This window comes from Myxine glutinosa, chromosome 8, assembly GCF_964187855.1.
Source record: "Myxine glutinosa chromosome 8, kmMyxGlut1.1, whole genome shotgun sequence".
Taxonomy (NCBI): Eukaryota; Metazoa; Chordata; class Myxini; order Myxiniformes; family Myxinidae; genus Myxine; species Myxine glutinosa.
In genome coordinates, this window is record NC_136268.1 from 67354388 (window position 1) to 67380649 (window position 26262).

At 49.6% G+C, this 26262-nt stretch overlaps 1 protein-coding gene across 1 annotated transcript in view; it reads left to right on the forward strand.

Moving 5' to 3' along the window:
* The first annotated feature begins 781 nt into the window (after positions 1-781).
* RAD51AP2 (RAD51 associated protein 2) overlaps positions 782-26262 on the forward strand; it is a 53009-nt gene continuing 27528 nt past the window's right edge. Inside the window, exons 1-3 of the mRNA XM_068124599.2 lie at positions 782-917; positions 12929-13023; positions 25258-25352. The gene's annotated coding sequence lies outside the window, so the exon portion shown is untranslated. The remainder of the gene's footprint in view (positions 918-12928; positions 13024-25257; positions 25353-26262) is intronic.

The following is a 26262-nucleotide window of genomic DNA, read 5'->3' on the forward strand; positions in this document are numbered from 1 at the left end:
GGCTGCTCGGAAAAGTATGCGGGTTGACTACATTTACATTTACAAAACCATGCTTTACAACATTTGTACTGGGTTGGTGAGATAGATCGGAGGTGGTATACTTACCTGTGAGCAGCCAAGTCTGGATTCAATTCTGGACCCGACTATAAACTGTCACCTTAGTGTTTTACAGGCAGCGTATTTCGTTAATGAGCATATGGAATGTTAAGTTTTGGGACCCATTTGCTGGCATCAGGTGGTGGGTGTTAAAGATTCCATTGCATAGTCTAGGGGTGGCCCTGAAGGCACTCCCAATGAGCCAAATTATCGGTAACCTTATGGTATTTGGTGTATTGTGCCATATAGGATGGCCTCACCGTCGTCCTTGAAATAATTTAACCAATTTGCCCATAAATGATACACGCACCTCCCAATGCATACAACTTAAAATGTGCCATTCATCATTTTCTGAGTCAAGGGTGAGGTTATTAACTGCACAACACTTGCGTATTTTGTTTGAATTCTTTGGCAGGACACAGCTTGCGCACTCTATGACATGACACGGCGGCAGGGGAAAATGTGGTACACCCATTTTTGTGAGCCGACGCAGAGTGCTCTATCCTAATGGGGAAAAGGTTTTGTCAAAGTACAATTGCACATGTTTTTCATATATGGGATTGGCCTGTTTCACATTATTGACCGATTGCTCATGAAGCTCATAATCCATCTTCAATCCGATGTACCACTCCTTGCACGGTAGTCATTAGGCAGGATAGAGATTTTCCGCATTTGTGACTGTAAAGTCCAGTTGCAAAGTTCTTCCCCATTAGCTGTTGAGTGGTTATAACCCCAGCCACGATGCTGACAATTGAAGTCACCCTGGAACAGAATATGAGAGAAGGGCACTGCTGGGAGGTCACCAGGTTGTCGACGCACAGGTAGGGGGTTGTACACATTATAAATGTGTAAGCCTTTTCCTTTGATAACATTCCACTGGAGATTTTCATCTGGTGTAGACATGGCAACCATTGCACAGTTGTGTATGGTGGATCATACATAAGTGGCATTTCCATGGTAAAGGCTTCCTGTGAATGCATGGAGTTTGTAATCTGAAATTCTTGATTTATCCTCATCACACAAATTTATCTCTTGTAGCTCCCGCTCCGGAGATGTGAAGCCCTCTATATTAAGCTGTAAGACTTCAGGGACAACTGGAGGTCGGATTTATGTTAGAGTTGTCAAGGCACAGTCCAAATAACATATACTTCAGAGGTCCAAAAGCAAGTACCACAACTCACTTATACAGTACATGAGGATCCACAAAGGAGTTACTTTCAAGAAACACAAACTCGAGTCACGTGAAGGAGAGTCATTCAAGTCAATACCGATACGTAGTAAAATAAATAAATCATTCCAATCAATAAACCAAAATATTAACTCGTTAGCTGTCCAGTAGATGTTACAAGGATGGACCGCATGGTCAGTTGTAGTGCTATCCCAAATGCCTTCTTTAGTGCCTTTTCTGTGTTCCCACCCATTTTTGTTACTACCCCGCACATGCAAAGCAAAAGCGGAGTGAAGCAAGTGGTTCACTTTGTCTGAATGTCTGTCTACAAACGTCTTTGTTTGATCGAGGAACAGCTTGATTTTAATTGAATGTTATATTTTGAACATGAATCGGAAAACAAACCTGTAGTTTATTACTTTGGCTCTGAATTCGTCCCGATCACATGTGCACAGACAGGAGTAACATTAAAAAAATATTTTGTCTGTCTGTCTGGCAGTCAGACAAAATTGAAAATCTTTTCAAACAGGAAACTTGCTGTTTTTAAGGATGCCATGAATATACAAACAACAGGCACGAATAACTAATGTAACGTGTTAGATCGGGTGGTGTAATCGACACTGCGTCAACGGCGGTAAAACGGTAGTAAATTTTGGAATTAATTGATTTATATGACTTTTACGATCTTTATTTTATTGAAATTGAATTATTACTTGAACACTGCAGAACACAAATCACCTTCTTGTCACTTCCAATAACCTCCAGTTTAGCAGTACAAATGCTAAATCAGGCAGTATATAAGTGCGGTGTATAAGACTGCTTCAACAGCGCTAAACTTCCGGAAGTTTTTAATGATCTTTAAAATCATTATGTTATTTCAATTGAAGTATGAACTTCAACACTGTATGGGGTATCATGTTCTATGAACTCTCTAGTTGTATCATTTGTATGCAAAGTGTCATTGAGAGCGATTCTAGAGGTCAGTTTCACAATCTTTGTTTATTTAGTTCAACTTAGAAAAACAAAATGCAGTACCCTACCTTCAGTGACAATCCATATCGGTAGAATGCACAAGTAATTATTGTGACTTTGATCTAAGGCTTACAGAAGAGCTTGTAGATTTAAAAAATATGACTAGACATAGTACTTTAATATCAATTACAAGGATGTGAGTAGGAAATTGTAAAATATATATGGTGCCATCTGAACTCTCACCAGATTTATAGATTTATTGATAGAATTGATAGAAGATTATTATATATATAATTTATGGAACTGTACAGATTTATAGCATCTCGTCTGCATTGGCCATACCCATCCTCTCGTCTTTGGAACCCCAAATATTGTGGTGGGGCAGTTGCCGTCTCCTGGAAGGCAAATCTGACCGAAAGCAATCTCAGATTATTCCACAAAGCATGGAACAAGTGTGAGTCCACAGTCCACTCTTAGGAAAGCAAGAAAACAACATCTGGCCAACACTGATGCTGAACTCTCAAACCTGTCCCCTTCTTCAAAGATCTCGGGGCACTTTGTCAAATCTGTCTCTGGTGTATGCTCCTCTCTCTCATCCCTTCCCTCTCTTCAAATTAAACCACAGCTCATTCTGCTCGTGAGAAGACTGAATGTCTCAATTCTGTGTTTGCTTCCAAATCTTGTGTAATGTGTACCCAACCCCTCATTCCCTACCCCTACCCTACATACCCTCTTATACCCAACTACTCCTGGAGACTGTGTATTTCTCATCTGAGAAGGTGGATAGGTTTGTGGCAAATGCTGAGGAGTTCCTCTCATGCATCAAATATGTCTACATCGAAGATGATGAGATCATGGTATCCTTTGATGTCATGGTCCGATTCACGTCCATCCCTGTTGACACAGCAAGGAGAACGGAAGAGGCCACCATCACGGTAGAGCAATACCTTGAAGATAGCAGTCGACACAGCCCAACACAGCTGTTTTCACTGTTGGGCTTGTGCTTTACATCGACATACTTCTGCTTTGGTGGTGAAATTTACCATCAACACCAAGGTACACCCATTGGTTTTGCCATTGGTTCTCCCATATTAGATCTAATCCCTTTCTCTCTACCCCCGCCCCCTCTCCCTCTCCCCTACCCCTCCCCACCTCTGTCTCTCTCTTTCCTTCAGTCTCACTCCCCTCCTCGCACCACCCTCTTCCTCCCGGAGTGTGCAGTATAGCGACATGTGGTGAAGCTTCCGCTCTCCACCCCCACCCCCCCACTCCTTTCTTCCACCACACGCTCTTCCCACTTCCCATCTCCCCACTCTCGCTTCCATCCCCTTTCCCTTATCTCTCCTTTACCTCCTTTACCCTCTTCCTCCCTTCCCTTTCCTTCACTATCCCATTCCCCTCCCCACCTCCCCTTCACCCTCACCTCCACTTCCTCACCCACCCCCCTTCTCTCTCACCCGCCTCTCTCTTCATATTCCCGTCACAAAGCAATGACGGTTATATGGTTATATATATATGTATACAGTGCATTCAGAAAGTATTCAGACCCCTTCACTTTATTCACATTTTGTTATGTTGCAGCCTTATGCTGAAATCGTTTAAATTCATTTTTTCCCTCATCAATCTACACTCAATACCCCATAATGACAAAGAGAAAACAGGATTTTAGAAAGTTTTGCAAATTTATTAAAAAGGAAAAACTGAAATATCACATTTATATAAGTATTCAGACCCTTTGCTATGACACTTGAAATTTAGCTCAGGTGCCTCCCATTTCTCAGAATCATCTTTAAGATGTTTCCACACCTTGATTGGAGTCCACCTGTGGTAAATTCAATTGATTGAACATGATTTGGAAAGGCACACACCTGTCTATATAAGGTCTCACAGCTGACAATGCATATCAGAGCAAAAACCAAGCCATGAGGTCGAAGGAACTGCCTGCAGAGCTCAGAGACAGGATTGTGTCGAGGCACAGATCTGGGGAAGCCTACAAAAAAATCACTGCTGCATTGAAGGTTCCCAAGAGCACAGTGGCCTCCATAATTCTTAAATGGAAGAAGTTTGGAACAACCAGGACTCTTCCGAGAGCTGGCCGGCCGGCCAAACTGAGCAATCGGGGGAGAAGGGCCTTGGTGAGAACAGTGATCAAGAACCCGATGGTCACTCTGGCTGAGCTCCAGAGATCCTGTGTGGAGATGGGAGAAACTTCTAGAAGGACAACCATCACTGCAACACTCCACCGATCTGGGCTTAATGGCAGAGTGGCCAGATGGAAGCCTCTCCTCAGTGAAAGACACATGAAAGCCCACAGAATCTTGTTTCTCACAGTCTGAGAGTCCTTTAGGTGCTTTTTTGCAAACTCCAAGTGGGCTTTCATGGTTGTTCCACTGAGGAGAGGCTTCCGTCTGGCCACTCTGCCATTAAGCCCAGATCGGTGGAGTGTTGCAGTGATGGTTGTCCTTCTAGAAGTTTCTCCCATCTCCACACAGGATCTCTGGAGCTCAGCCAGAGTGACCATCGGGTTTCTTGGTCGCCTCTCTTACCAAGGCCCTTCTCCCCCGATTGCTCAGTTTGGCCGGGTGGCCAGCTCTAGGAAGAGTCCTGGCTGTTCCAAACTTCTTCCATTTAAGAATTATGGAGGCCACTGTGCTCTTGGGAACCTTCAATGCAGCAGAATTTTTTTGTAGGCTTCCCCAGATCTGTGCCTCCACACAATCCTGTCTCTGAGCTCCGCAGGCAGTTCCTTCGACCTCATGGCTTGGTTTTTGCTCTGATATGCATTGTCAGCTGTGAGACCTTATATAGACAGGTGTGTGCCTTTCCAAATCATGTTCAATCAATTGAATTTACCACAGGTGGACTCCAATCAAGGTGTGGAAACATCTTAAAGATGATTCTGAGAAATGGGAGGCACCTGAGCTAAATTTCAAGTGTCATAGCAAAGGGTCTGAATACTTATGTAAATGTGATATTTCAGTTTTTTCTTTTTAATAAATTTGCAAAACTTTCTAAAATCCTGTTTTTTCTTTGTCATTATGGGGTATTGAGTGTAGATTGATGAGGGAAAAAATGAATTTAAACGATTTCAGCATAAGGCTGCAACATAACAAAATGTGAAAAAAGTGAAGGGGTCTGAATACTTTCTGCATGCAGTGTATATATATAAATATATAATCAGAAGCTATTCAGTCAATTTTGTCAATGTATAATCACCTTTCCATCGATTTACTTTGGCGAGAAACCTTAGCAGTCTTAACAGTTCGTGACTATTATACGTACTTGGAGTTGATAGATAGGAGGGGAGGGGGGGGGGGGGGTTGGTGACTTCAAAACGAAAGGGGGAGTGGAGGACAGAGAGTTTGAGTGAGGGAAGGGCAGAAAAGGGACAGAAAAAGGAAAATCGTTAGAAAAGGGTGGTTGAGGCTTTGGGGGCAGGGTTCCTGGGGGGGGGGGGGTGGCGGTTGAGGACTTGGGGTTGGGATGGAGTTGCAGACTTTGGAGTTGAGGGGGGAGTTTTGGAGTTGAGGGGGGAGTTATGGACTTGAAGAAGAAAGTGGGAGGAGAGAATAGAGTGGGGTGGGGGAATGGGTCAGAGAGGGGATAGAGAGCTGGGAAATAGGGTTTGGGGAATGGAGGTTGAGAACTTGAAGAATAAAAGGGTTGCGGACTTGACGACACATTCTACATCACATGGAATATCCGCGGGTCCCTGCTGTTATGCTTTCAAAGGACATTCCGAGCAAATCCCCTCAATATCTCACATTCTGTTGGGAATAAATTCCCTTACAACAGCCCGTTGAAACGATATATATATATATATATATTGAGAAAACATATTACCACTGTCGTTTGAAATAAATTGTAAAACCACACCCATATCCTCATTATGAGCTAAATTGGACTGTCACACCCTCATTACAGTGTTCATGGAATGTATGACACATCTCACTTCCCATCCATTTCAGCCTAAAATGCTCTATAATTAACAATAAAGCTCACATATCGTGGGAAATGTCACATTAGCTTTTGCATGTACTCATATAAAGTAAGTAATGACTTTATACAAAGTCATTGATATATTAATGATATTCATTTGGATTTCCCACATTGATTTTTGGCCCATTCATCTTCAGGAATGATTTGAGGGAGAATATAAATTAATATGAAAGATATTTGGAGCTACGTTTATCAGCATTTTAGTCAATACGACATCTTGAACACCTACAGTAATTGAGTGTGTGGCAGTCGGATTGACATACAGTCGTGGCCAAAAATATTGGCACCCTTTCACTTTTTTCAAATAATTCACCATTTCTTCCAGAAAATAGTTGAAATTAAGAAATATTTTGCTAACCACATATGTATTTCTTTGGTTTGCAGTGGAACAAAACAAAAAAACTGGAATGTCCTGTGGACAGATGAGACCAAATCAAAGCTTTTTGGTAAAGCACATCATCTCCATGTTTACAGAAAACAAAATGAAGCCTTCAAAGAAAAGAACACCTTCCCTACAGTCAAACATGGAGGAGGTTCAGTGATGTTTTGGGGTTGCTGTGCTGCCTTTAGCACTGGCTGCCTTGAATTGGCATCATCAAGAGCACCGTCCAAAGGCGGTGCATGGCATCATTAAATCAGGAGACTACCAAGGCATTTTGGAGCACAACGTTGAACCCAATGTCAGAAAGCTGGGTCTCCGTCGAAGGTCATGGGACTTGCAGCAGCACAATGACCCCAAACACACTTCAAAAACACCCAGGAATGGTTCAAGACAAAATGCTGGACTGTTCTGACATGGCCAGCAATGAGTCCAGATCTAAATCCCATTGAACACCTGTGGGGAGATCTGAAAACAGCAGTTGGGAAAAGGCACCCTTCAAATATAGGAGAACTGGAGCAGTTTGCACAAGAAGAGTGGGCCAAACTGTCAGTAGAGAGGTGTAGGAAGCTCATTCATGGCTACAGAAAGCGCTTGACTGCAGTTATTTTGTCCAAAGGCCGTGCTACCAAATATTAAGTTTAGGGTGTCAATAATTTTGTCAATGCCATTTCTTTTTATTTTCTGATTTAAACGGATATATTACGTTCTGAATAAAAAACAAAGGTTCTGTAATATTAACAGTGAAATAAAGAATTGTGGAGACCAAATACTTTTGTCAATTTCAACTTATTTTTGAAAAGAGAAAATTGTGAGTTATTTGAAAAAAGTGCAAAGGTGCCAATATTTTTGGCCACGACTGTAGGTTCCTCCATTATGACATTGTGGTGGACACGAAAGCACTGACGTGGTGACATCACCCCGCACACCAAGTGGTTGATGGGCCACGCCAGGGAGAGAGGCGTGGCCTCACGATATACGCGGAGCGCGCAGCCCTGAGCAGTAGTGCTGCAGTTTGAGTACTTTGAATAAAGACTCTGTTATGAACCGCGTTGTCCGCTTGCTCTTTGCGTAAGCATTAGTGCGCGCAGCATCGCGCTTTATATGGTGACCTCGACGTTGGATCTGCCGTAGCGATCCTTCCGAACACGACGCCATGGCAATGGCGATTAAACTTCCCGAATTTTGGGAGGCCCAAGCCGAAGTCTGGTTCGTTCAAGCCGAAGCCCAATTTCAGCTTCGGCGCCTCACCAACGACGACATGCGCTACTGCCACGTCGTCGCCTCCCTCGGGCCCGGCACGGCCGCTCGAGTTGTGTCCGTCCTTCGCCACCCACCGGACGGCCACAAGTACGAGGCACTCAAGCGGCTACTCCTAGCCACGTTCGGCCTCACGGACGACGCACGGGCCGACCGCCTCCTGGATCTCCCCGAGCTCGGCGACACGCGCCCGTCGGTCCGAATGGACCATATGCTGTCACTGTTGGGCGACGAAGCCCCCGGTTCTCTATTCCGGGCGCTTTTCCGTCGCCAACTTCCAGCGCAGGTTCGCCTCGCGTTGGCCGGGACCGGGCTAACGGAACCCCGAGCATTGGCAGCCGAGGCGGACAGGTACTTCGCGGCTTCGGATACGCGGGCGAGAGTCGGCGCGGCCGTCACGGACCTCGAGGCTGATGCTGCTGATCCACAGCATCAGCTTCCACAGCATACGCAGCATGCTGATACGCCCCTCGTGACCGCCGCCATGCCCCGCCCACCGCCGCGGCGAAAACCGCCAACTCCACCGGCCTGGCGGAGCCAGCCACACTCCTCCAGCTCCACCACCTGGTGCTGGTTCCACGCCAAGTTTGGCCACGAGGCTCGGCAATGTCATCCGCCATGCTCCTTCAACAGGTCGGGAAACGCCCGGGCCGGCGCTCAATAGTGGCGATGAGCGCCGGCCGTTCGAGCAGCCTGCTGTTCATAACGGACACCTTATCCGGGCGCCGTTACCTGTGTGACACGGGAGCGCAGGTGAGTGTCGTTCCCGCCGGCACGTCAGACAAGCACGCCGCGGGCGGGGGCCCCGCGCTGCTTGCCGTGAACGGGACGCCCATCGGTACGTACGGAAAACGCTGCCTCTCTCTGCGGTTCGGAGGGCAGGTTTTCCGATGGACGTTCGTCACCGCCGACGTGCCCATGGCACTGCTTGGCGTGGACTTCCTGTGCGCTAATGGGCTCCTGGTCGACGTAAAGCGCAGACGTCTTGTCCAGGCCGAGACGTTCAGCTCGCTCGCTTGTGCGCTGCCCAGCTCGTCGAGCAGCTCAACGAGCGGCTTCCCAAGCGGCTTGCCGAACGGTTCGGTTCCGGCCACGTTGGTCTGTACGCTTCCGGCAGCGGACGCATTCACCCGCCTCCTCGCCGGCTTCCCGGCCCTCACGCGGCCCACCTTCTCGGCGGGGGCCGTCAAGCACGGGGTGGCCCATCACATCCCCACCGTCGGGCCACCGGTCTACGCCCGGGCACGCCGCCTCGAGCCGACGAAGCTGGCGCTGGCAAAAGCGGGGTTCGCTACCCTGGAGCGACTCGGCATCGTTCGGCGCTCAGAGAGCGCTTGGGCGTCGCCGCTGCACATCGTGCCGAAGCCCGGCGGGGGATGGCGACCGTGCGGGGACTATCGCCGTCTCAATGACGCCACGACTCCCGACCGCTACCCCGTCCCCCACATTCAGGACTTTTCCGCCCGTTTGGCGGGCATGTCCTTCTTCTCGAAGGTGGACCTCATACGCGGCTACCATCAGGTCCCCGTCAGGCCGGAGGACGTCCCAAAGATGGCGGTCATCACGCCATTCGGACTCTTCGAGTTCCTGCGGATGCCCTTCGGTCTGAAGAATGCGGCTCAGGCATTCCAGCGACTGATGGACAGCGTCCTGCGCGACTTGGATTTTGTCTACGTCTACCTGGATGATATCCTCGTCGCCAGCGCGTCCCGCGAAGAGCACCTACGCCACCTCCGCACGCTCTTCGAACGCCTGAGCCAGCATGGCCTGATTGTGAACCCGGCAAAGTGCCGGTTCGGCGCCGCCATAATCGATTTTCTGGGGCACCGTGTCACCAGGCACGGAGCCGTCCCCCTGCCGGCCAAGGTGGAGGCGGTGAAGGGGTTTCCGCGCCCCCGCACGATCAGAGGGCTGCAGGAGTTCCTGGGCATGGTGAACTTTTACCATCGGTTCCTGCCCCGTATCGCCCAGCTCCTGCGCCCCCTGCACGAAGCTCTCCGAGGTAAGCCGGGCAAAGGCGACGTTACCTGGACCGAGCAGATGGACACGGCGTTCACGGGCGCGAAGCTCGCCTTGGCTAACGCCACCATACTCACGCAACCGGCGCCCGATGCACCGATCGCCCTCACCACCGACGCCTCGGACTACGCGGTGGGCGCGGTGCACGAGCAATGGGTGCGTGGAGCTTGGCAACCGCTGGCGATCTTTAGCCGGCAGCTTCGCCCGCCCGAACGCCGTTACAGTACCTTCGACCGCGAGTTGCTCGGGCTTCACTTGGCGGTCAGGCACTTCCGCCATTTGCTCGAGGGCCGTGCGTTCACGGCCTTCGTCGACCACAAGCCGCTGATCTTCGCGATGGGCAAGGTCACCGAGCCGTGGTCGGCCCGGCAGCAGCGTCACCTCTCGGCCGTGTCCGAGTACACGACGGACATCCGGCACGTCGCGGGGAAGGACAACCCGGTGGCGGATTGCCTTTCCCGGGCCGTCGCCCACGCAGTCCACCTCGGCATCGACTATGCCCGGATGGCAGCGGACCAGGCCGCTGACCCCGACGTCCAGGCCTTGCGGACCGCCGTCACGGGCCTCCGTGTCACCGAGGTGCCGTTCGACGGCGCAGGCGCGGCCCTCTTGTGCGACGTCTCCCTCGTGCGTCCTCACCCCATCGTGCCCACGGGCTGGCAGCGCAAGGTGTTTGACGCCATCCACGGCCTGTCCCACCCGGGCGCGAGGGCGTCCCAAAGGTTGATCGCCGACAAGTTCGTCTGGCATGGCCTCCGGAAGGCCGTCCGCAGCTGGGCCAGGACGTGCCTCGCGTGCCAGCGCACCAAGGTGCACCGGCACACCCAGGCCCCGTTGGCCCCGTTCACGGTGCCGGAACGCCGGTTTGACCACGTCCACGTGGACCGGGTGGGACCTCTGCCCCCCTCGCGGGGTTTCACCCACGTCCTCACCATGGTGGACCGCACCACCCGGTGGCCGGAGGCCATGCCCTTGACGTCGACGACGGCGGCGGATGTCGCGCAGGTTTTCATCGCCACCTGGGTCGCCCGGTTCGGCGCCCCCTCAGACATCTTGTCCGACCGCGGCCCCCAGTTCACCTCGGAGCTCTGGGGGGCAGTCGCGCAGGGGCTCGGGGTCCGGCTGCACCGAACCACGGCCTACCACCCCCAGGCTAACGGCCTGTGTGAGCGATTTCACCGCTCATTGAAGGCAGCGCTCCGGGCCACCCTCCGCGACGGCGGCTGGGTCGACAGGCTCCCCTGGGTCCTGCTGGGTCTCCGGACAGCGCCCAAGGAGGACCTGCGCGCATCCGCGGCGGAGTTGGTCTTCGGGCAACCGCTGCGGGTGCCGGGCGAGTTCCTCCCCGACTCCACGGCACCATGGTCAGCACAGCAGCGCTCCGCTCTGCAAGAGACCGCCCAGAGGTTCGCCCCGGTGCCAACGGCATGCCACGGGCACCCACCGACGCACGTCGCCCCGGAGCTTCGCACGGCGGAGTACGTCTTTGTCCGCCACGATGCCCACCGGACACCACTGCGGCCCCCGTACGACGGGCCTTTCCGCGTGCTGGAGACTGGGGCGAAGCACTTCACCCTGGACATCGGCGGTACTCCTGACCGCGTTTCTGTAGACCGCCTCAAGCCGGCCCACCTCGACGTGGACCATCCACCGCCAGTGGCCCGACCCCCGCGTCGGGGCCGCCCCCCTGCGTGCGGACCCCCGGCACCGCCCAGCCCCGCCGCCACGCCGCCCCCCGGTCCTGCTGCTGGAGGCATCCCAGATGGAATCCCTGCATCCCAGACGCCGCCAGTCGCCAGGGGGCGCTTCGGCCGGGTCATCCGTTTGCCCCACAAACTGACCCTTCAGGTGCGCGGAGATTTTGGGGGGGCGCGTGTGGCGGAAACGAAAGCACTGATGTGGTGACATCACTCCGCACACCAAGTGGTTGATGGGCCACGCCAGGGAGAGAGGCGTGGCCTCACGATATACGCGGAGCGCGCAGCCCTGAGCAGTCGTGCTGCAGTTTGAGTACTTTGAATAAAGACTCTTTTATGAACCGCGTTGTCCGCTTGCTCTTTGCGTAAGCATTAGCGCGCGCAGCATCGCGCTTTAACATCGTAATTCGACAAGTAAAAAACTTCATCCGATCAAGATTAAATTTATTGAGCATCCTCTTGGGATAAATTGGTGGAGAAAAATTTTAATGATGATGTCATCTGTCACGTGGTTCGGCAGCCATATTTGTTTTAACACAATATCCTTAAAAACCACTAAAAGCACGTCCTGGCTGAGGTCTGCAATCTCTTATTGCTCCTTGTTGTTTATTTTGTGATTAATCAATGAATTGATTAAACTGTTCACACGAATCCAGAATCCTTGGCATTCCCGCAATCCCATTAATGTGTTCTATTCCATGTCATCGTAATTATCCTGGTTTGAAGAGCCCTCTAGTGAGACTGGAAAGCATAACAGGATAACCACCCAGTCCACGTGTTTTGAACACCAAGTGGTTGTACACTTTCGGGGAGGCGCATGGTGGCACGATGGCGCGCGACCATATACTGAGTGTGCGCACTTGGGTGTTGCACTGAGAAAAGATGGGAGGATGACAGAAGAACAAGAGCGAAAGAAAAAAAGAGCAAGAGGAGGTTTGAGATGAGGCTGGACGTCGGAATATTTGGGGGGTGGGGGGGGAAGGAGAAGGGCGATTGTTAATTATTAAATCGTATTTATGCAAATGAGGGATCTTTGCACCTTCTCGTCGTCGGTGGGTTCAGGGAAGTTCAACAATTGGGCCATATTTCCGTACGTAATAAGGAGATAACCACCTTTTCCAGTGCATTGATGAAGTGAAGTTGATTATTTCTTGCAAAGTGCATGTTGCACGGAATATGTCCATTTGAAATTAAAATGCAATCTTCAACCTTCATCATTACCATTAGTTTCTTCATTAATATCCGTAATCGTCTAAATGACGCCGCTCTTAAATCGTAATATACAAAAATATTTTCAATCCATAAAAAACTGACTCGTCTCGTTCAAAACGATCACAGATTCATTGTTGATCTGAAGAGAGTTTCCTTCCTGAAGAGCGCGAACTCGTGTGTCACGTGACGACCGCGGATGCCCGTGGATTCTGTGGCGATTGGTGAGTGAAATGTATTCAACCTCTCTGAAAGGAAATTTACATGATTAAATATTTCGGTCAATGAAGTCATCAATTTTTATCGGAAGTAGAATATATTGAGATAATATTTCGTTTATTTTTTTCGTGTTTAAAGCGCCATTTTCTGTGACGAGCGTTCGTGAGTCCCTGAATTGCGCGCTTTCCATTGGATTGGGGTGTTAACAACCTTAAATCGTTCAACCGGTCACACACTGACACACACACACTCTCCGAGACACACCCAGTCACTCTCCCTCCACACACACTCTCCGTGACACACCCAGTCACTCTCCCTCCACACACACTCTCCGTGACACACCCAGTCACTCTCCCTCCACAAACACTCTCCGTGACACACCCAGTCACTCTCCCTCCACAGACACTCTCCCTCCACACACGCTCTCCCTCCACACACACTCTCCCTCCGCACACACTCTCCCTCCACACACACTCTCTCTTCCACACACATACACACCAGGGTGACAAGATCCGAGGAAAAGAAAGGGACACTCAGGCAATTACCGTTTAGAACCCATTATAATTACCCTTTAGAACCCATTATAATTACCCTTTAGAACCCATTATATTTACCCTTTAGAAGCCATTATAATTACCCTTTAGAAATCTTTATAATTACCCTTTAGAAACCATTATAATTACCCTTCAGAACCCATTATAATTACCCTTTAGAACCCATTAGAATTACCCTTTAGAACCCATTATAATTACCCTTCAGAACCCATTATAATTACCCTTTAGAAGCCATTATAATTACCCTTTAGAAACCATTATAATTACCCTTCAGAACCCTTCAGAACTTCAGAATTACCCTTCAGAAGAATCCTTTAGAATCTCCAACCTTTAAGAACCCATTATAATTACCCTTTCGAACCCATTAGATTTACTCTTTAGAACCCATTATAATTACCCTTTAGAACCCATTAGATTTACTCTTTAGAATCCATTAGAATTACCCTTTAGAACCCATTAGATTTACTCTTTAGAACCCATTATAATTACCCTTTAGAACCCATTAGAATTACCCTTTAGAACCCATTAGAATTACACTGAAGAACCCATTATAATTACCCTTTTGAACCCAATAGAATTACCCTTTAGAACCTATTATAATTAACGTTTAGAAGCCATTAGAATTACTCTTTAGAACCCATTATAATTACCCTTTAGAACCCATTAGAATTACCCTTTAGAAGCCATTATAATTACACTGAAGAACCCATTATAATTACCCTTTTGAACCCATTAGAATTAACCTTTAGAACCTATTATAATTAACGTTTAGAAGCCATTAGAATTACCCTTTAGAACCCATTAGAATTACCCTTTAGAACCCATTATAATTACCCTTCAGAACCCATTATAATTAGTCTTTAGAACCCATTATAATTACCCTTTAGAACCCATTAGAATTACCCTTTAGAACCCATTATAATTACACTGAAGAACCCATTATAATTACCCTTTTGAACCCATTAGAATTACCCTTTAGAACCTATTATAATTACCCTTTAGAACCCATTAGAATTACCCTTTAGAACCCATTAGAATTACCCCTTTAGAACCCATTATAATAACCCTTTAGAACCCATGATAATTACCCTTTAGAACCCATTAGAATTACCCTTTAGAAGCCATTATAATTACCCTTTAGAAACCATTATAATTACCCTTCAGAACCCATTATAATTACCCTTTAGAACCCATTAGAATTACCCTTTAGAACCCATTATAATTACCCTTCAGAACCCATTATAATTACCCTTTAGAAGCCATTATAATTACCCTTTAGAAACCATTATAATTACCCTTCAGAACCCATTAGATTTACTCTTTAGAACCCATTAAATTTACTCTTTAGAACCCATTAAATTTACTCTTTAGAACCCATTATAATTACCCTTTAGAACCCATGAGAATTACCCTTTAGAACCCATTATAATTACCCTTCAGAACCCATTCTAATTACCCTTTGGAAACCATTAGAATTAACCTTTAGAACCCATTATAATTACCCTTTAGAACCCATTAGAATTACCCTTTAGAACCCATTAGAATTACCCTTTAGAACCCATTATAATTACCCTTCAGAACCCATTCTAATTACCCTTTAGAACCCATTCTAATTACCCTTTAGAACCTTTTATAATTACCCTTTAGAACCCATTAGAATTACCCTTTAGAACCGATTATAATTACCCTTTAGAACCCATTATAATTACCCTTTAGAACCCATTAGAATTACCCTTTAGAACCGATTAGAATTACCCTTTAGAACCCATTAGAATTACCCTTTAGAACCCATTAGAATTACCCTTTAGAACCCATTAGAATTACCCTTTAGAACCCTTTACGATTACCCTTTATAACCCATTGGAATTACCCTTTAGAACCCATTATAATTACCCTTCAGAACCCATTCTAATTACCCTTTGGAAACCAATAGAATTACCCTTTAGAACCCATTATAATTACCCTTCAGAACCCATTCTAATTACCCTTTGGAAACCAATAGAATTACCCTTTAGAACCCATTATAATTACCCTTTAGAACCCATTAGAATTACCCTTTAGAACCCATTAGAATTACCCTTTAGAACCCATTATAATTTCCCTTCAGAACCCATTCTAATTACCCTTTAGAACCCATTCTAATTACCCTTTAGAACCTATTATAATTACCCTTTAGAACCCATTAGAATTACCCTTTAGAACCGATTATAATTACACTTTAGAACCCATTATAATTACCCTTTAGAACCCATTATAATTACCCTTCAGAACCCATTAGAATTAACCTTTACAACCCATTATAATTACCGTTTATAACCCATTAGAATTACCCTTCAGAACCGATTAGAATTACCCTTTAGAACCTATTAGAATTACCATTTAGAACCCATTAGAATTACCCTTTAGAACCTATTAGAATTACCCTTTAGAACCCATTAGAATTACCCTTTTGATACCTTTAGAATTCACCTTGAGAACCCATTATAATTACCCTTTAGAACCCATTAGAATTACCCTTTAGAACCCTTTACGATTACCCTTTATAACCCATTAGAATTACCCTTTACTTACCTTTAGAATTACCCTTGAGAACCCATTATAATTACCCTTTAGAACCTCTTAGAATAACCCTTTAGAACCCATTAGAATTACCCTTTCGAACCCATTAGAATTACCCTTTTTACCCATTATAATTACCCTTTAGATACCTTTAGAATTACCCTTTAGAAGTTAGAACCCATTATAATTACCCTTTAGAACCCATTATAATTACCATTTACAACCCATTAGATTACCCTTTACAACCCATTAGAATTACCCTTTGCAACCCATTAGAATTACCCTATAGAACCTATTGGAATTACCCTTTAGAACCCATTAGAATTACCCTTTAGAACCCATTAGAATTACCATTTGGAACCCATTAGAATTACCCTTTCGAACCCATTAAAATTACCCTTTAGATGCCTTGAGAATTACCCTTTAGAACCAATTAGAATTACCCTTTATAACCCATTATAATTATCCTTTATAACCAATTATAATTACCCTTTACAACCCATTATAATTACCCTTTACAACCCATTAGATTACCCTTTTACAACCCATTAGAATTACCCTTTACAACCCATTAGAATTACCCTTTAGAAGCTATTAGAATTACCTTTTAGAACCCATTAGAATTAACCTTTAGAACCCATTAGAATTACCCTTTAGAACCCATTAGAATTACCCTTTATAACCCATTATAATTACCCTTTATAACCTATTAGAATTACCCTTTAGAACCCATTAAAATTACCCTTTAGATGCCTTTAGAATTACCCTTTAGAACCCATTAGAATTAACCTTTAGAACCCATTAGAATTACCCTTTAGAACCCATTAGAATTACCCTTTAGAACCCATTAGAATGGCCCTTTAGCACCCATTAGAATTACCCTTTAGAACCTCTTAGAATTACCCTTTAGAACCCATTGGAATTACCCTTTCGAATCTATTAAAATTACCCTTTGGGCACCTTTAGAATTACCCTTTAGAACCCATTAGAATGGCCCTTTAGAACCTCTTAGAATTACCCTTTAGAACCTCTTAGAATTACCCTTTAGAACCCATTGGAATTACCCTTTCGAATCTATTAAAATTACCCTTTTTACCCATTATAATTACCCTTTAGATACCTTGAGATACCTTTAGAATTACCCTTCAGAAGTTGGAACCCATTATAATTACCCTTTAGAACCCATTATAATTACCCTTTATAACCAATTATAATTACCCTTTAGAACCCATTATAATAACCTTTCACACCCATTAAATTACCCTTTACAACCCATTAAATTACCCTTTACAACCCAGTAGAATTACCCTTTAAAACCTATTATAATTACGCTTTAGAACCCATTAGAATTACCCTTTAGAACCCATTAGAATTACTCTTTAGAACCCATTATAATTACCCTTTAGAACCCATTATAATTACCCTTTAGAAGCCTTTATAATTACCCTTTAGAACCCATTAGAATTACTCTTTAGAACCCATTATAATTACCGTTTAGAACCCATTAGAATTACCGTTTAGAACCCATTAGAATTACCCTTTGGAACCCATTATAATTACCCTTTAGAACCAATTATAATTACCGTTTAGAACCCATTAGAATTACCCTTTAGAACCCATTATAATTACCGTTTAGAACCCATTAGAATTACCCTTTGGAACCCATTAGAATTTCCCTTTGGAACCCATTAGAATTACCCTTTAGAACCTATTAGAATTACCCTTTAGAACCAATTATGATTACCCTTTAGAACCAATTATAATTACCCTGTAGAACCTATTATAATTACCCTTTAGAACCAATTATAATTACCCTTTCGAACCCATGAGAATTATCCTTCAGAACCCATTCGAATTACCCTTTAGATACCTTTATATTTGCCCTTTAGAACCTGTTATAATTACCCTTTAGAACCCATTATAATTACCCTTTAAAACCAATTAGAATTACCCTTTAGAACCCATTAGAATTACCCTTGAGAACCTATTAGAATTACCCTTTAGAACCCATTAGAATTACCCTTTAGAACCCATTCGAATCACCCTTTTGATGCCTTTTGAATTACCCTTTATAACCTATTAGTATTACCCTTTAGAACCCATTATAATTACCCTTTAGAACCCATTAGAATTGCCCTTTTGATGCCTTTTGAATTACCCTTTATAACCTTCTAGCAGAAGTACCCGGCATTGCCGGGCGGGGGAGGGGAGGGGAGGGGAACGGGGGGGGAGGGGAGGGGAACGGGGGGGAGTGGAGAAGAGGGGGGGAGGGGAGAAGAGGGGGGGGAGGGGAGAAGAGGGGGAGGGGGAGAGGGGAGAAGAGGGGAGATGGGGAGGGGGAGGGTGAGGGATGGGAGGGGGAGGGATGGGAGGGGGAGGGGGGAGGGGAGGGGGGAGGGTGAGGGATGGGAGGGTGAGGGGGGTGGGAGGGGGGAGGGGGAGGGGGGAGGGGGGAAGGGGGTGGGAGGGGGAGGATGGAGGGGGGAAGGGAGGGGGAGGGGGGAGGGAAGGGGATGGCCAGTCAACAATAAACGTTGCAGTTGTCATGGTCGGAGAGCAGCACAACAATTGCGACATCGTCCTGCATCTTCGCAAGAGCACTAAGCGGATTTTGGAGACTCACCGATCCTGTGACCCATGCCCTCCAGTACCGGCATTGCCGGGTGGAGGAAGGGAGACCCGTACATTCCCAACCCGTACATTCGTCCTCTCGACTCAAGCTCGTATTCGATTCGTATTCGAAATCGAAAGGGGAAAGGGGAAATCCTTCGTATTCGAATTCGTAAACACGAAATATGAATTAAAATTTAATTCATATCGCACAAAATCGACACAAAACACGATCGCATAAAGGTGAAAAAGGCAATCGCTTTTCGCCCTGAATTACGTGCAAACGTGTGACGTGTGACGGGATGGAGCATCACGTGATCACTCTGAGCGAATCAGGGAGCTGTTCTGGCACTGGCTGAGATTAGCAGGTACTTCGCTGAAATGCGCTGAGGTAAATATGAATAAAAAATATGGATCTCGTCAAATATGGTCTCGGCCATGTTCGTCTCAGGCTCAATGGCCATGTCTATGCCAAATATCAAGCACGTGAGCCTCTCCGTTTCGGAGTCTATCGGTAACATTACACACACACACACACACACACACACACACACACACACACACACACACACACACACACACACACAAACTGTGTTTTATATATATATAGATTAGTATTACCCTTTAGAACCCATTATAATTACCCTTTAGAACCCATTATAATTACCCTTTATAACCTATTAGTATTACCCCTTATAACCCATTATAATTACCCTTTAGATAGCATTAGAATTACCCTTTAGAACCAATTCGAACCATTAGAAAGATCCACTTTTTTGAAATACCGACTCCTCTCTTGGAAGTCCTCACACTGTCCACGTGTTTTATACCTCTCCTACCCCCACCCCCCCCCCCTTCCCACGCCGCCACCCCCCAAACCCCCTCCCTCCCACAGATCTCCCGATGTCCCTGTTCTCCACTGTTGTTCTTGTGTGCTTCCCCCTCTCTCCCCATCTTGTCTCCCGCTCCCTTTATTATGTTTTATGCGCTCGTTTTTTTGTGTGATTAATGTTATCTCTTACACCAGCTTCGATGTTGTATATAAAAATAAAAATAAAAAATTCCTCCATTATGACGTCATAATTCGATAAATACAAAACTTCATCTGATCAAGATTTAATTTATTGAGCGTCATCTATGAATAAATTGGTGGAGAAAAAAATAATGATGACGTCGTCGGTCACGTGGTTCGGCCGCCATATTTCCTTTAACACAATATCCTTAAAAACCACTAAAAGCACGTCCTGGCTGAGGTCTGCAATCTCTTATTGCTCCTTCTTGTTTATTTTGTGATTAATCAATTAATTGTTTAAATTGTTCACACGAATCGAGAATCCTTGGCATTCCCGCAATCCCATTAATGTGTTCTATTCCATGTTATCGTAATTATCCTGGTTTGAAGAGCCCTCTAGTGAGACTGGAAAGCATAACAGGATAACCACCCAGTCCACGTGTTTTGAACACCAAGTGGTTGTGCACTTTCGGGGAGGCGCATGGTGGCACGATGGCGCGCGACGATATACTGAGTGTGCGCACTTGGGCGTTGCACTGAGAAAAGAAGGGAGGATGACAGAAGAACAAGAGCGAGAGAAAAAAAGAGAAAGAGGAGGTTTGAGATGAGGCTGGACGTCGGAGTATTTGGGGGGTGGGGGGGAGGGGAGGAGAAGGGCGATTGTTAATTATTAAATCGTATTTATGCAAATGAGGGATCTTTGCACCTTCTCGTCGTCGGTGGGTTCAGGGAAGTTCAACAATTGGGCCATATTTCCGTACGTAATAAAGAGATAACTGTAGCGGTTCCCGCTGAATGTACACAATCGCCTTGCACCTGCCAGGACGCGGCCAGGGCGCGATCGCCATGCCGGGCTCGTCCGGACGGGCCCAGACGCACCTCTCCTGGGCATGCCCGGACTCGCTGTTCCCGGGCACGCCCGAACCTCCCGGGCACGCGCGGTCTCGTCTTTCCCGGGCATGCCCGCTCTCGCCTTTCCAGGGCTCGCCCAGAGCGCCCGGGCACGCCCTGCCTCGACTTGCCAGGCCGCGTCCAGGACGCCCGGGCATGTCCAGACTCGCCTTTCCAGGGCTCGCCCAGAGCGTCCGGGCATGCCCGCTCTCGCCTTTCCAGGGCTCGCCCAGAGCGCCCGGGCACGCCCAGCCTCGACTTGCCAGGCCGCGTCCAGGACGCCCGGGCATGTCCAGACTCGCCTTTCCAGGGCTCGCCCAGAGCGTCCGGGCATGTCCAGACTCGCCTTTCCAGGACTCGCCCTTGACACCCGGGCATGCCCGGTCTCGGTTTTCCCGGGCAAACGCCCCGGCATAAATGTGTATATATATTGCTGCCCGATAAACGGGCTTGTCAGAATACCTGAGCTGTTTTATTTCAATAAAGCAACTCGGACGAGTTCCGCCTTTGGTCGTGTCAATTCTTTCGACTCGCGTTGGAGCGCAGCTCCTTCACTGGTGACCTACCGACATGGACACGGCAGTGACTCTTAAACTGCCTACCTTCTGGGAGGCTCACGCGGCTGTTTGGTTCGCCCAGGCGGACTCCCAGTTCGCCCTGCGAGGCATCACCGCGGACGACACCCGCTTCCACCACGTCGTGGCAGCGCTCGGTTCCGCCACCGCGGCCCGCGCCCTGAGCCTCCTCGAGCACCCGCCGGCTGCTGACAAGTATGACGCGCTGAAGACGCTCCTCCTCGATGCTTTCGCCCTCTCACCGGCGGCACGCGCACGGCGCCTGCTCGACCTGCCCGAGCTCGGCGACACGCGCCCATCCGAGCGCATGGACTATATGCTCTCGTTGCTCGGTGAGCACTCTCCGGATTTTCTGTTCCGCGAGCTGCTCCTTCGCCAGCTGCCTCACCCGGTACGCCTCGCCCTGGCTGGCACGTCGATCACCGATCCCCGCGCCCTCGCCAGGGAAGCCGATAAGATCTCCTCGGCGGGCCAACACATCGGCGCGGCTACCTGGAGCCTCCCGCCGTCCGAGGCGACGCCCATGACGCCCGAGCGCCCTGCGCGGTTGGAGGCCGAACTGCCGGTGCAACTGGCGGCCGCCATGCCGCGCCGACCGCTTCCGACACGACGGCCGGGGCCTCCACCTGTCCAGGCGTGGTGTTATTACCACGCCAGGCTCGGACACAAGGCTCGGACGTGCCGACCCCCGTGCACTTTCGCCAAGTCGGGAAACGGCCGGGCCGGCGTTCATTCCCAGCCATGAGCGCCGGCCACTCGGGCAACTTGCTTTTTATTCGGGACAAAGCGTCCGGGCGGCGTTTCCTTTGTGACACCGGCGCCCAACTGAGCGTCATACCCGCCTCCGAGCAGGACAGGCGGGACGCCGTTTGCGGCCCCTCTTTGGTCGCTGCTAATGGCTCGGCCATACGCACTTTCGGCCCGCGCGACGTCACCCTCTGCTTCGGCAGCCAGCGCTTTCAGTGGACCTTTGTGACTGCCTGCGTCCCCATGGCTTTGCTGGGCGCCGACTTCCTCTGCGCGCACGGGCTGCTGGTCGACGTCAAACGACGTCGCCTTGTCAACCCGGCCAAATGCCACTTCGGCACGACGACCGTTGACTTTTTGGGCCACCGCATCACCAAGACCGGGGCCGTGCCGCTGCCAACCAAGGTCGAGGCCATCACCACGTTCCCGCGTCCCCGTTCCATCAAGGCCCTACAAGAGTTCCTCGGCATGGTGAATTTTTATCACCGATTCGTGCCCCGCGCTGCTCAGCTCATGCGGCCCCTTTACGAGGCCCTCCGGTGCAAGCCGGCCAAGCATGACATCGTTTGGTCCGCGGCCATGGACGCGGCCTTCGCGAGCGCAAAACGGGCCCTCGCCGACGCAATGCTGCTGGCTCACCCGGTGCTCAACGCGCCCATCGCCCTCACTACGGACGCCTCCAACTACGCGGTGGGCGCCGTCCATGAACAATGGGTGGACGGGGTTTGGCAGCCACTCGCTTTTTTCAGCCGGCAACTCCGGCCGAACAAGTTAAAATACAGCACGTTCGACCGCGAGCTGCTCGGTCTATTCCTGGCCGTTCGCCATTTCCGACACCTCCTGGAGGGCCGCCCGTTCACGGCTTTCGTCGACCACAAGCCATTGGTCTACGCAATGGCCAAAGTCACAGAGCCGTGGTCGGCCCGCCAGCAGCGCCACCTCTCCGCCGTGTCGGAATTTAACACGGACATCCGGCACGTCGCCGGCAAAGACAACGCCGTGGCCGACTGTTTTTCTCGGGCCAGCGCGAACGCGGTCAACCACGGCGTGGACTTCGCGCTCATGGCGGCCGACCAGACCACCGACACCTCGGTGCAGGCCCTCCGGGCGGCGGACACGGGCCTCCACCTGGCCGACATTCCCTTCGCGGGCACCGTCCTGCTCTGCGACGTCTCCCAGGGCCAGCCTCGCCCCATCGTGCCCGTTTCCTGGCAGCGCCGCATCTTCGCCTCCATCCACGGCCTTTCTCACCCGGGCCGGAAAGCTTCTCAGAAGCTGGTGTCGGCGCGTTTCGTCTGGCACGGCCTTCGAAGGAACGTCCGCGACTGGGCCAACGCCTGCACGGCCTGCCAGCGGGCCAAGGTCCACCGCCACACCCAGGTCCCGCTAGCCCCTTTCACCGTGCCTGCACGGCGTTTTGACCACGTCCACGTGGACCTGGTGGGTCCCCTGCCCCCATCGCGGGGGTTCACCCACCTGCTCACCATGGTGGACAGAACCACCAGGTGGCCGGAGGCCATGCCCCTCACCTCCACCACCACCGCCGACGTGGCACAGGCGTTCATCGCCACCTGGGTCACGCGCTTCGGCGCACCGGCGGACATCTCGTCCGACCGCGGCCCACAGTTCACGTCCGAACTTTGGGGCGCGGTCGCCCACTCGTTGGGGGTCACGCTGCACCGCACCACGGCCTACCACCCCCAAGCCAACGGGTTGTGCGAGCGGTTTCACCGCTCCATGAAGGCTGCACTCATGGCCGGCCTTCAGGACGACGGTTGGACCGACTGGCTGCCGTGGGTCCTTTTGGGCCTCCGCACGGCCCCCAAGGAGGACCTCCGGGCGTCCGCCGCCGAGCTCGTCTACGGCCAGCCGCTCCGCGTCCCGGGCGAGTTCGTGCCCGACGCTACCAGTCCCTGGTCCGCCGCACACCAGCGCTCGGACCTCCAGGAGGCCACCCGATGATTTGCCCCCGTGCCAACGTCCCACCACGGTGGCCCCCAGTCCTACGTCCCCCCGGCGCTTCGCACAGCGGAGTACGTCTTTGTGCGTCATGACGCGCACCGGGGGCCACTCCGGCCGCCATACGACGGGCCCTTCCGGGTCCTGCGAAGGGGCGACAAGTCCTTCGTCGTCGACGTTGGCGGCCGGTCGGACCGGATCTCTGTGGACCGCCTCAAACCGGCGCACGTGGACGTCGACCGACCACCACGTTTGGCCCTTCCTCCGCGGCGAGGCCGCCACCCGTCCACAGTTCCCCCCGCTCGACCACCCACCACTAGATCGGAACCCCCCCCCCCCCCCCCACGACCCTCCAGGGGTCGCTTCGGCCGGGTCATCCGGACCCCCCTTAAATTGACCCTGCCGGTGCAGGTCGATTCTGGAGGGGCATGTGTAGCGGTTCCCGCTGAATGTACACAATCGCCTTGCACCTGCCAGGACGCGGCCAGGGCGCGATCGCCATGCCGGGCTCGTCCGGACGGGCCCAGACGCACCTCTCCTGGGCATGCCCGGACTCGCTGTTCCCGGGCATGCCCGAACCTCCCGGGCACGCGCGGTGTCGTCTTTCCCGGGCATGCCCGGTCTCGCCTTTCCAGGGCTCGCCCAGAGCGCCCGGGCACGCCCAGCCTCGACTTGCCAGGACGCGTCCAGGACGCCCGGGCATGTCCAGACTCGCCTTTCCAGGGCTCGCCCAGAGCGCCGGGCATGCCCGCTCTCGCCTTTCCAGGGCTCGCCCAGAGCGCCCGGGCACGCCCAGCCTCGACTTGCCAGGCCGCGTCCAGGACGCCCGGGCATGTCCAGACTCGCCTTTCCAGGGCTCGCCCAGAGCGTCCGGGCATGTCCAGACTCGCCTTTCCAGGACTCGCACTTGACACCCGGGCATGCCCGGTCTCGGTTTTCCCGGGCAAACGCCCCGGCATAAATGTGTATATATATTGCTGCCCGATAAACGGGCTTGTCAGAATACCTGAGCTGTTTTGTTTCAACAAAGCAACTCGGACGAGTTCCGCCTTTGGTCGCGTCAATTCTTTCGACTCGCGTTGGAGCGCAGCTCCTTCATAACCACCTTTTCCAGTGCATTGATGAAGTGAAGTTGGTTATTTCTTGTAAAGTGCATGTTGCACGGAATATGTCCATTTGAAATTAAAATGCAATCTTCAACTTTCATCATTACCATTAGTTTCTTCATTGATATCCTTAATCGTCTAAATGACGCCGCTCTTTTTATCGTAATATACAAAAAAAAAATTCAATCCGTAAAAAACTGACTCGTCTCGTTCATAACGATCACAGATTCATTGTTGATCTGAAGAGGGTTTCCTTCCTGAAGAGCGCGAACTCGTGTGTCACGTGACGACCGCGGATGCCCGTGGATTCTGTGGCGAATGGTGAGTGAAATGTATTCAACCTCTCTGAAAGGAAATTTACATGATTAAATATTTCGGTCAATGAAGTCATCAATTTTTATCGGAAGTAGAATATATTGAGATAATATTTCGTTTATTTGTTTCGTGTTAAAAGCGCCGTGCTTCTGTGACGAGCGTTCGTGAGTCCCTGAATTGCGCGCTTTCCATTGGATTGGTGTGTTAACAACCTTAAATCGTTCAAGCGGTCACACACTGACACACACACACTCTCCGTGACACACCCAGTCACTCTCCCTCCACACACACACTCCCTCCACACACACTCTCCCTCCACACACACTCTCCCTCCACACACTCTCCCTCCACACACACTCTCCCTCCACACACACTCTCTCTTCCACACACACTCTCCCTCCACACACACTCTCCTCTCTCCTCACACACTCTCCCTCCACACACACTCTCCCTCCACACACACTCTCTCTCCTCACACACTCTCCCTCCACACACACTCTCCCTCCACACACACTCTCCCTCCACACACACTCTCCTCTCTCCTCACACACTCTCCCTCCACACACACTCTCTCTCCTCACACACTCTCCCTCCACACACACTCTCTCTTCCACACACATACACACCAGGGTGACCAGATGCGAGGAAAAAAAAGGGACACTCAGGCAATTACCGTTTAGAACCCATTAGAATTACCCTTTTCAACCCATTAGAATTACCCTTTAGAACCTATTAGAATTACCCTTTAGAACCCATTAGAATTACCATTTAGAACCCATTATAATTACCCTTTAGAACGAATTATAATTACGCTTTAGAAGCCATTATAATTACCCTTTACAACCCATTATAATTACGCTTTATAACCCATTAGAATTACCCTTTAGAACCCATTAAAATTACCCTTTAGATGCCT